The 12,844-nt window shown below is 38.1% G+C and overlaps 1 long non-coding RNA gene across 2 annotated transcripts; it reads left to right on the top strand.

Annotated features, from left to right (window-relative positions):
• Positions 1–5,386: 5,386 nt before the first annotated feature.
• LOC121913961 lies at positions 5,387–6,734 on the top strand. Of its 2 annotated transcripts, none has more exons than XR_006100421.1 (5): positions 5,387–5,509; positions 5,768–5,883; positions 6,044–6,151; positions 6,263–6,419; positions 6,518–6,734. It is a non-coding gene; the product is annotated as an uncharacterized LOC121913961 (long non-coding RNA). The 2 variants fall into 2 exon arrangements; XR_006100422.1 differs by having other exon boundaries at positions 6,263–6,408.
• The last annotated feature ends 6,110 nt before the right edge of the window (positions 6,735–12,844 follow it).

The following is a 12,844-nucleotide window of genomic DNA, read 5'->3' on the forward strand; positions in this document are numbered from 1 at the left end:
ACTCATATTGTGGTCAAATGCAGTAATAAACACCATGAACAACAAGCTAAAAACAACAGCCATCTCAAGTGACCATCAAATGACAAAGAAGTGCTGAAAATACACATAAAAAAGCAAAAACCACGCAGACAGGTATGTGTATTGTCCTGGTAGGTGACACCAAGCCTCAGTCATACGTTTCTATCCAGTAACGAAGCCAACTGGGATCAACAGAGTCTAATAAAGACTGAACACCGACCCCACAAATCTGCTCAAAACGCTGCACAATACAGCCGATGAGCTACTCCAGCGTGCGGCCGTATTTTATATTTACTGCTCAGGTGAACCATTAATGCCAGCTGTATGATATACTGTATAAAGGCTGAAGGGAAATGTAACCGTCCAAAGTCTCTGCCTTGCAGTCCTGGCTGACGTGGGGGCAGATGCTGAAAAAGACCCAAAGATTTAAACACTAAAACATGTGTTTGTCCTTGTGTTCACGGAGCATTCTGTTCTTATTGGCAACTAAATATGAAAACTGGTTACTAGTTCAAGGAAGAAAAAAAAAAAAATCTCCATTAAAAATGGTTTAAAGATCCCCTCCGGACATGTTTTAAAGGACCAGTGTGTACGATATAGTGGCATCTAGTGGTGAGGTTGCAGATTGCAACTCCCCTTCCAAGCGTGTAGGAGAACTTACGGTATTATATTCCATCTTGCCAATATTTCTGCCAATATATCCTCCTAAATATTACACACTGGTCCTTTAAGATGTATATAAAATACTTTACTTTGAATAATAATTTGTATGTGATGTGTTTTTACCACAAAAAAGTTCAATTATCTTGTTAAAATCCTTAAAATCACATCTACTCCTTCTCCCTCATTAAACATTCCAGGATTTATGAATATGCAAATATATTTAATTTCAAAAGTTTATCTGCAGGACACAAGATGTCTCCTACTTGTCAGTGTTTGTGCACTGGAGGTTTCAAGTTTCCACATCATGCTTTTATAAGTTGACTATTGGACCGGGATCGGCTTCCAAACTAGATGTGATGAGATTAAGTCTCAGGTCAAGTTTCAGGGTCTTGAGGACAAAATTAAGTCACAATTCTTCATAAACAAACAAACAAACAAACAAACAAACAAACAAGTCCACTGCAGGTCTTCTAGGTCTCTGAATTCTGCAGCATTTGGACATTTTCCTTTCAAAACTATTTTAACTGTCAAAAAGGTGAAACCAAGTCTTTTCATAACACAGATCTCATTATTACAAGGTCTGAAGCTATCAAATGCCTGCTTATTGCCATTTTTTTCTACTGTTTTATTTTTATTGTTCATTTTTTATTATTTGCACATTTTTCCCTCTTCAGTAAGTCAGATCTCACAGCAGTCAAGTCAAACATCGAGTCTCCAGCTTCATGTTAGAGGCTCTGCAGGTGTTTTCAATCACTCTGGCTGAATAGACCTCTGCTCAAGTTGAAATTGGATGGAGCTGAATTGAGAATAATTTGATGTCACCAAACCTTATGCACTAATCAGAGTGATAACAGTGTAAGTTGTCCTGCCCAAACAGATACCAATGAACCAACAGAATTTCAATCTAGCACAGTTTGTGCACACTCATGAGAAGACGTATAAACAGGCAGCAATAGTGATAACACCTGTGTGGCTGCACTATAAGTTTGCAGATTTTAACTTCTATTTTGGAGGACATGTACATCTTTATATTGAATGACTGAATTAAACTAATTCATACAGGAATTACAACAACAACGACGGTTTGACCGAACAGCAGCCTAAATCCAAACTCTGGTTGCCGAACTCATGCCAGAATCATGATGCACCATAATCTGCCCGAGTATATTACATTATATGAGCAGACACCATGGTCTGACACTGGCTCATAGCTGGTCCAAGTGCTGCCGACTGGAATCCACAACCTCAAAACTAGCAGTCGGCTCATATTTTCTCAGAATATAGAGAGAGTGTGCTGACACTCAGCCTCGATCAGCTTGAATCAGTGAGCTGTCTACCTGAGAAAACTGTTCTTTTATGTGCATAAATATTCTTTGTGCTCTTATTCTCAAAATAATACTTTGATTCAATCAAACTGTGAGACAAAATACTATTAATTGGTACTTAATGTTAGACTAATCTAATCTGCTTACATGCACACAAAACATCCCATACATGAAAGTGTTATATGTTGTGTTGTCATATTATACTAGTTTATCTGTACTACATGCAACATTATTTAGTGTGTAATACATTTTTACACAGGAGGATTTTGTTTGCATCTTTTAATTTGAAATTTCTTTAGAAAGGAATGTTTTTGCAGCCAGTAAGAGAGGAAACAATTTGAGCAACCAATTTTAATGTACAGTACATGTACATTACTACTAGTAGCACTATAGTACTAAATATAGTTCTATATTAAGACAGACTTGAAAAACATGAACCTATCTTCAGCACAGTGCTCTTGTGTCGTGGTTATAGTCCTTTTTTATATTAGCACCTTAAGAAAGTAAAGCATCTGTTCTTATGCTGCCTTGTTGTTTTCATATTGTCAAACAAATCCCACTCATCTATGAGAAGTTTGAAAAGTTTTCCCTCATAAAAAGGATATATTTTTAAAATTAAACTGTGGGGTTTTAACAGGTTATAAAGAACCCAGGAGCGATGAAGCACTCAGCACATAAATGGCTGTGGAAACATTCAGTAGCAAGTAAGACAAGGAGAAAAAAAAAAAAGACAACAGCAGTTGTGTTTTTGTTTATTTGACAGCAGGGAGATGTTACTCTGCAGAGGCATCGTGGCTTCAATAAAATCCCCCGCTGATGCTGCCCCCCATCCCCTCCTCCCCCATCCCCTCGTGCATACACACACTCTGCTCCCCCGAGGGAGATGCAGCAGGTTCAGTGCACATTTCCATGATAAGAGTTGAAATGACAGCCGTGGGGACGTAAACGGCTTCTGTTTGCAGGGAAACATCAATCACGCACAATAGCCGCCTCCCAGGTGGCTGTGACCTCCGATGACCTCACGGCTCTTCCACACTTCCTCTTGGATACTTCCTGTGTGTGTGTGTACATGTGGTATTTACACTAAGAAGCATAAGCCTGACTGTTGCCCTCACAGCAACAGGCTCAAGCCCAATATTTATTTTTTTTTGTCGTTATTTTATCTGCATGGCCAGATTTACTCCTGGCATTAGAACGCCAGCACTGACAAAAGATGCATCTAGATTTGGTCTTGATAGACATCCAAGAGTGGGAAATTACTTCCAGCCACAAGCCAAATGCTGGTAAATTCTCTCAGTGACTGTGGCAGATAATCAACCCGACTCTATTATTATTGCTAAAGCTTTAATTATGGAAAGTTTACCTCTTCACGGCCCCAGAATGCAGCAGGAGCTTTGCCAAAATAAGATTTTTTTTTTTTTTTTCTAAGTGAAGATAGTCTGAGGTTCATTTAGGAAAGTAACTGGAGGGGAGGCAGTTAATGTTATAAAGCATAAAAAATGAATTGCAGTAAACTGTAAGTGAGTGCTTTATAGTTCTGCTAATAGCTCTTTTCCACCACAGGAACTTTTCAATTGGTCAAGGAACCATTTCAGGAGTTCAGGAACATTACCTGCCTTTTTAATGGAGGTACCAGGGTCTAAATTTATTTCCAGGTGCCAAAAAAAAAACCCTGCTCTGGGGGTAGTTAAACGTTGCTGATTGGTCAGACATAAACCTTGCAGCCGCAACAACTTTTTTACAGCTTCGTTTACGCAGTAACATTAGGATCAGGGTCGCACATTTCATGTAATGTTTGTAACGTTTAAAAGGAAAGTTATGTAGTGAAGTTGCTGACTAGGCTATAAAAAGTTAGATAAATACAACGGTAACAAGTACAGCAGTAAATACAACACAATAAATCTGTTTTTTAAATCTGATATTGGACTACTTTGCTTTGTCTTCTAGATTTTTCAAATTCAGTGGAAAGTCAAACAGAAAAGGGCAAAAAGGAATTTTAGTTCCTCGTTAAAATCCTGAGTTTAGTCCCTGAGGGTCTTTAGTTCCTGGAAATATTTTTCTTGAAAAAGGATATTGTATAATAGTTGTACAACCACCACACACATATATATTACATTATATGAGTGGACACTATGGTCTTACACTGGCCCAGAGGTGGTCCAAGTGCTGCTGACTGGAGTCCACAACCCTAAAACTTTGTTAAATCTAACAGCTGGTTCACATTTTCTCAGAATATCTGATATGTTTGTCTGATATGTCTAATGTTTTGGTTTTTCCCCCCATAAATGACTTCCTTAGAGATTCTTACAATCTCCTCTTTCTCCCTCATTAAATAAAATCCACAATATATCAATATGCAGATACTGTTAATTTCAAAAGTTTAACTGCTGGGAACAAGATGTCTCCTACTTCAATGAAAAGTCAGCGTATGTGCACTGGAGGCTTCAAGTTTCCATGTCACACTTGTGTAAGTTACGTAATGGACCACAGTTGGCTCCAACATTGTTGTGATGTCACAAACCATGCTTGTAAGTACATGCTTTGAACACAGACTTTAAGTGAGCTCAGAGAAACTTTCCACTTTCAGCATGTGAATGTGAAAACATCCTGCAAGTGTCAAACTTTACACATACATCATTCTTCACAGTGAAGCTCAAACATCCAGAACCAGAAGAAAAAACATATTTTCCACTTGAGAGGGCCTTTACAATACCACTTTACAAGGAAAAGTCAAGCATTCAAAATGTTACTAAAGCAGAAAAATGTACTGACAGGATCTAAAGTAAAAGTTCTCACAATGTAGACAGTATAGCTCCTGTAAGTGTTAATATTATTGGGTAATCATTGGTGATTAACTTAGTACTGTTGGGTATTTCAGTTTAAGGTTGTAATATTTTATGAGCTATGTTTGTATGTAAAATCTTAATCTGCTAAATAGCCCAATAACTACAATATCTGTAATATAGGCAGAAGAAAAAAGTAGCTTATAATGGATTAACTCAAGTAAAGTATAAGTACCTTTATAACTGTAGGCTACTGAACAATACTTGAGTAAATGTACTTGCTAACCTTACTTTTCACCACTGCCCTGTGAACATTTCGATTAGTAGCCAAATCACATTTCCTAAGTTAAAATGAATAACCCCCACTAGGTTTAGTGATCGATATGGGGCGTCAGCTACCAAGTGTTTGACTTTTCTTTCCCCACAGACTGATCCAAGTTCAGTAGGCAGCAAAAACAAAACACTCCAGGAGGCTTAATGTTATTATAAAAACATCACAGCAGCTTTTTTATAAAGTGTAATGAAGAAATATACCGTAGGAATTTAAGTAGCTGCCATTTTATCGAGTGAAAACAGCAACTTAACGAGCCTATCAGCTAACGGTAGCATTAGCGCTGTTAACGGTACAAGAAGACAATGTCAGGTTGGAGAGAGCTGGCTTTGGGGGATTTAATAACCCACTGTGATAAAAGCCAGGGAGAAAGGACATCTAAAAAAAGGGTAAGAATCAGTATTAATTATTGATTTTAAAGATTTGATTTGATTGTAAACGTTGTAGATGACCTCACAAATGCCTTAATGATAGCGATTCATTTAGCTTATTGATGGTTTATGGAGTTCAGTGAAACAGTTGGATCAGAAATACTCTCAACCATATTTTTTTTGTATTTTCTTCAAGATAAAAAACTCCCAACCTGGGGTTCGATACCAGGTATATTATGGTATATAAATATAAAAACACTCATTCATATCTTTCAGGTATCTGAGCTGGTGGGAATGGATCCTCTCAAGCTCACTGTCACAGAGTGGTAACCAGTATATACGTATGTGTCATGGTTGACTACTGAGTGGGCAGAGGCCTGTTCTCTTAAAAAGTGAGTCAGCAGAAGAGGTAACCTTCATTTTGTTCACACCTTTGGGGCTCCTCAGAGTCTGCTTACAGATCAGGGAACAGAGTTTAAAAATAAAGTGAGAATAAAACCCTAGTATTATTTATCCATGCTGACTTGTGTTTCTATTTCTTGGCATGTGGAGGATGAACACTCACCTCTGTCAGAAGTTGGGTATTAAGAGGAGCTTTTGCTCACCATATCACCCCAAAGAAACAGACTTGTGGAAAAAACTTAACAGCACCATTCAAAGGTAAGTTAATCTCAAAAGACTAAATGCCACAACATATCACAACGTTAAGTTACACAGTTAATTATTAATACATGAAGTTATTTTTTACTGACATGCAACTGAATATTTTAGATCTCTGGGGCAAGCTGTCAGGGGAAAAATCGGATAACATGGGACCAGTATCTGACTGCAGCTATGCTTGGAATCAGTAACCACAAAATACGGTCCATATTACCTGGTATTTGGTAGGGAGGCCAGATACCCCACTGAGGTACCAAGTGAGTATGAGGTAAGAGGGTCATGGAGTTGTGTTTGCAATGTTTGGATGTGGCAGTCAGTGAAATGTGATGACTTTATATTAATGCACTTATATTTATGTTCTTGTAGATCACAGAAGAGAAGGTGGAGACACCAGGGAGGGGAGGGGAGGGGAGGAGGTGGTTTGTGAGGGACTTCCGAATCAACATGGTGTGTATCAGGAGGTGCAAGTAAACATCAGGAAATCCCATCCAAAAATAAGGAAAAGGAAAGAGGAGAAGGGTCAGGAGGACAATTTCAAAGCAGGAGATATTGTTCTTAAAAAATACAAGAGAGCAACAACAGAAAGGGGGGGAGGGGGAGGGGGGGTGGATATGTTTCGACCCTTTATAATAAAACAGACCTACAAGACAAAAAGGGCCAAAGTTCTACAAAAACTACCAAGACGACTGCAAACATTGATCATTTGACTCATTTCATCGATCCAGAGGAGAAGATTGCAGCTAAGTTCAGAAGACTTGAAGGGCCCTTTCCTCTAGCTTCATCCACCAGCAACCCACCAACAAAATCAACCGGATGCTGTCAACACCCCCTCCAATCATCTTCTCTTCTCCTCAGCCTCCTCAGCTACACTGTCCTGCACCAGCAACCCCTTCCCATTACACACTCTCCCCAATCTCTCCAGCCACATTATCCAGTAACAGCCGAAGCGGCGTCTGATGTCACACACCCAGTCCAAAGCAATGGTATATGAGTAAAAACCTATAAGAAATTTAACATAATGTATTCCATTTATCAGTCTGCTCTCTGTAACTTTTAAAATACTTTCCAGTGACTGACACTTGGGATCAGGGAAGGGGGGAGATATTGTGGGCAAAGGTTGGACCCTACAAGCTCGGATCTGCAGAGCCTTCCCCCCTGGAGAGGAATTGGAGAGCGAGGCATGTGTTCACTTGTGTATTCAGCTTTAAGCAGGCTTAAAATTTTGTTGAAACAGATAAGCCTATTAATAACGAAGTAAACTCTCTTTGCAGGTATCGAATTCTTACATGTCTGTAATATCATGACATGTGCCATCTAAGGTGTTTGTTATAGACACGTTTGAAATGATGGCTTTTGGAGCGGCACGTCTCAGGGGTTTTGAATGAAAGTCATTTTAACAATTGGATTTTTTTGTAGCTGGATGCTGCACAGTACGACAGACTCATCGGAGCAGTTTGCAGGAACAGACACTGGACTCTGGTGGTTAAGTGCACTTTTGTCTAAAGCTATTTGCCCATCTTTAGCACATATAAAAGCTGCATGCACATTAAGGAGCCCAGCTGTGTATTTTTAAACAGGTTATGTACCCCTAAGGAACGAAAGGCCCTTTTTGTGGACCCATTTGGAGCCCCCGGTGCCCAGCTGGAGAAATGCAAGGAAATAACAAGGTAAGCAAATCTTAGATGATGATCCCTCCTAAGTGCTCCTATTTTATCTCTGGTGTGGTAAATAGACTATTTCATAAAAGCAGCATCTCATACTTTGATCCCTCTATCTTCATGATGTTTAGCCTTCATTGCAGGAGGTTCCCCACCAGCAGGACACCACATCATGTGGGGTGCTGCTCTGTGAAGTAAGTAAAGAGACAGGTATGAATATGAATGTGATGGTCTTGCATAAATCCTTAAGTATACAGAAGGTTCAATAACTATATGTGTAATAGATTCCCTGTTGGATCTCTGCCAATCCTGTGGGGAGAAAAATACAGGAACCATTAGACAGACCCATGTTGACTGGGTAAGAAAACATAGCTTTACTCCATATAAAGATGTTAAATTAGACACTTGACTCCTGCTAACTAGTTTGCCGGTCAGTTAGTGTAATCACTGTGGGGCATCGGTAAAAATGCTCCTGAGACGGGTTTGTCTTCAGTGAACTTTATTGCAAACTTCACGCGCTCTGCACCTTTAATACTTTCAGACAGGAAGTACGGGTTTCTGTTTGTGAGATATAAACGACTATCAATTATATGTGAAGTATTACAACACTCCTCCCTTATAATAGCATTATGCACATAATATGTATTCCTTAATACTCTTACACAGTGCTGGCAAACATGATAAACATTATAATTAATAAGAATAACATTCAACATCTCTTATGTATTTATATGAATGTACAGAACACATGGCTCTAATGGACAGCGCCATCTTGGTTCATACTACACCTGCCTATTTGCTACGTATACAGTGAATGACACACTCAAACAGTTCCTCGTTACGAGCGCCCTCTAAACTTCTAGAAACAACCACCATTTCACTCCAGACTTACAAGGTACAGCATTGATAAACGTTACATGAAATACAGTTATTGCTGCCATGTACCTGTGCATCAGCTCATACACCCAGTAAATTCGGAGCTAACCATGCTAACTAACATAAGCATGAATTATGGATGTTAAATGTAGCATGTCTTTGAACAGAAAAGGAAACTTGCTTCTCAATAGACGCACACAGGCTCTCATTGTCCAAACTCTGCAGTGCAAACTACTACTACTAGGGATAAAACTTACCTCTGCTATGATTGATTGATTGACAGGTTATTTAACCAATAGAAATATACAGTAAGCAGGATTTAGCAAATGATAGATAATACTAAGAAGGAAAAGACATTCAAGCGATATAAAACTGAGGCAGAAACACATGAAAAGGATATGAAATCTTCTTTGCATGAGTCTGTTTTCACTTTGTGATCCTAAAGTGTATTTTATGTTTTTCCAGATCAAATGCACAGCATGTGGCCACTGGTACCACTGGATCTGTGTGGGGGCGGCATCCCACAGACAAAGAATAATTTTGCCCCATGTCCTACATAATTCACTTTGTAAATAAATAACTATGCATTAAACCACTCCAGCAAACATTTATAATGGGAATGGGCAACATTATGCATCTCAAGAGTTTTAATAATGCAACTTTTCTTTTTTGACTTCTCTAAAAAGTATGTCATGAGAAAGAGGACACCATCAACATCAAATGATCATAGTCATTTCCCCCCAGAACTTAAGCAGAAATTATAACCTCTGATCTTCAAAAACTGTTTTAATTTCAGAGAAGTGGGCTTTTGTGGCTGCCATCATTGCAATAACAGCGGTCACAAGTTAATCTAGAGATATTTTAAACCTAAATCTAGCACAATGCAACATAAGTTTTCCTTTAGGTTTCTCATGTGCTTTTATTTTGAAGAAAATACTACAAAAATATGGTTAAAAATATTTCTGAAGCCACAGTTTCACTAAACAAAACTGATTGATATAGAATTATAAATCATTAAGGCATCTGCAAGGTCAACTATGATGTTTGCAAACAAAGATGACAAGTTAACAGGAAAACCAATTGATCTGTAACACCGGTGAATGGATTGTTGAATGGACAGTTCTCATCTAATCGCTATAATTTAGTCTGTCTGGGAAAATATTTACCTCATGCTGACTTATAGCTGCTGCGCTATAATGGTGTGACTGTGAAGCAGGTATTTATTTGATGTCACCTGAGTTTTCAGCTGAGATGTTTGGATGTTTTGGTCGCCACAGGACAGAGCTGCCCCTGCTGTGCATCAACAGGCTGTTTTGTTTCTGTCTGTGTGTCAGCAGGGTGTGTCTGGATCATTTGTATATCTCTGATGTGTGTGTTTGTGTGTGTAGCGACGTTTTGGGGCGAGATAGCTTCTTTGAAAGTTCATTTTTAAAATCGACAGGGTGTGTTTTGTGATTGTAATGGCAGAGGTGGAAGACGTACTCAGATTCAGCAAAAGTACCAATACAGCAAAGTAACAATACTCTATTACAAGTAAAAGTACATTAGTATTAGCCGCAAAATGTAATTAAAGTTTAAAATCAAGTTACTCATTTTGTTCCTGTAATTCTGTTCTCAAAGTTTGATGACTGAGGGCCAATTTAGGGAACCGATATTGGATTGAGGGCCACATGAGAAAAAACAGAACACAATAATTTCAAAATAAATGTTTTGTTTATTAGCCTAAACAACCATACATACCATACCAGTGATCACACCAATACCATACAGGAGGCTTAAAAAAAAACCCTCTTTAGAACAGTCATTCAAGAGTTCATTTTAAGATTAATCAAACATTCAGTTGCCTCAAAAGTGCCTTGCAAACACACACACACACACACACACACACACACACACACACACACACAGAGCCTTGTGCTGTTGATTTCCTGTCTTATCAGCAGGGACCTGATTCAGAACCAATTCCAGCTGTCATAATTGCTCTTTGAGATCGTCGGCCAGATCTTCAGTTTGTCGTGTCATTTGACAAACTTATGTCATGGAACTCTGATTTTTGTTCGGGGCATACAATGTCAGCCGCTTTCAAAACGCAGTCTTGCACAAATTCTCCGTCACTGAACGACTTGCTCCGCCTGGCAGTTTCTTGAGCTGCCGGCAGCCTGTGTAACAGCTTCGCCGGATTTTGCCAGATTTGTGAAGACTGACTGCTGGGCAGTTAAGCCTCTTTTGAAATTGTTGAAGCTCAGCTGTGCACTCCTTGCCTGTGAACTTATTGTACATTTTATGATTGGTATCATGATGGTTTTATGTTAAACTCTAACAAACGATCTCACATAAATATGTATGACTTGTACAAATCTGGAGATTGCTTCCTTTGTGATCAGCAGGTGGTTTTTATAGTAATTTAATTTTTGAATTTATGATAAAATCTCTTACTCAGTGTCACAAACTCCTGTGTCTGCTGTGCTTTCACACCAGAGTTTGATTAGAACCAGACGACTGTCTGTCTTTTCAAGCGGTGTCTGTCTGGTTGTAAAGTCTGCAGAGTTCGACTGACTTTCACAACTAAACCAAATAAGCAAACACACCAGAGTTCAATTGATCGTTAGCAAACAGGTTGGATGTGAAAACACTCAGCATCAAGCCAAGTTTACATCTGCAATGATTAGTTAATCCCTCTGTGTGCTTTAACCAGTTACTCAAGATGAATTTAATGCAACTTCAAACTAAAAATTATAAAATAAAGAAAATAATTGAAATACAGTAAAGACCACAGTTGTCTGTCAGTAATCTAACCAACAATAAGTTTACTAAGACTGTAACTAACAATTCTTTTCATTAATTTCTCTTATTTTGTAAAGGTTTTTTGTGTTTCCTCTTTTCTTCTCTTATGAACCACAACACCAAAGCAAATTTCTTGTACGTGCAAACCTACTTGGCAGTTCCCCTGTTTCTGTTTCTGATTCATATTCAGTCTATAAAAATGTCAGAAAAGAATATTTACGTGAACCTTCCACTTCAACTGTTTAAGCTTTTGGATACTCTTTATAAATATGCAGGATATAAACTAAAATGTTCAGAAAACCCAGATATTTACATGAACTACGCTCCACTAAAAACAACTGCAAGATAAATTTCATTTGAAATGGGACTACAATTAAATATTTAGGTGTACACCCAAAGAAGTTTCAACACTGGAAATTATTAATTATGACCAAAATAAGATCAGATATACAGAGATGAGACTCCAACCCTTTCATGAGACTCAACCCAAACAATTGAATCTGTAAAAATAAACATTCTCGCTGTAGAAATCTCCACAAAACAATTCTCTGAGTGGGTGAAAATTACTTCAGGTTCATTTGGCAGGTAAAACCCCCAGAGTTAAGTTTAAAACGACTCCCAAAGGCGAGAGGAAGAAGGTATGGCTGGACCACATTTTGAGGATAACTTCTAGTCACCTCAAATTAAGCCATTGATGAATCTGTTCAACCACTAATTAAGCAATTCAATTCAGGCAGTATAAGGCAATAAGGATTTGGTAAATATTTATAAACAGCATGCAAAACCCATGGATAAAATTTCAACTTAAAGTCTGGAACTCTGTTAGGGAGAAATATAAATTACAAGATAAACTAATGATAATAAATTAGATGTATGACCCCAATTTTAAGCCTAATCAATTAGACCCTTGATTTAAAAACTGGATAACCAAAAGGAATAAACATTTTACTCAATAACATTGGAGAATTAAAAGATTTCCAAACTTTGAAAGAAGAATATTCTCTGGAAAAGCAAAACTTTTATAGGTATCTACAATTACGTCATTATTTTTGACCAAGTTGTTAAAAATTACCCTCTAGATAAGGATATAAGGATGACTCTGGTGCTGAAAGACGTTTTAGGAGCTTATCTGTCAGAGTTAAACAGAGGTTTTATATCCAGACTGTGTAAAGGTGTCATGATAAAAAAAAATCTCATTCCACAGAGTATGTTAAAAATAAATGGGAAAACGAAGGTAACTTTGAGATTTCAAAGGAGGAACGGTACATCTATTGTGACTTTCAATGGATCTAATTAGATTTTTTTTATTACCCCAAAGCAGAACTTTACAAGAGAGGATTCAAAGTGCTGGAGACTGTGTTGGAACCAGGATGCC

The sequence above is a fragment of the Thunnus maccoyii genome, chromosome 16, assembly GCF_910596095.1.
Source record: "Thunnus maccoyii chromosome 16, fThuMac1.1, whole genome shotgun sequence".
Lineage (NCBI taxonomy): Eukaryota > Metazoa > Chordata > Actinopteri > Scombriformes > Scombridae > Thunnus > Thunnus maccoyii.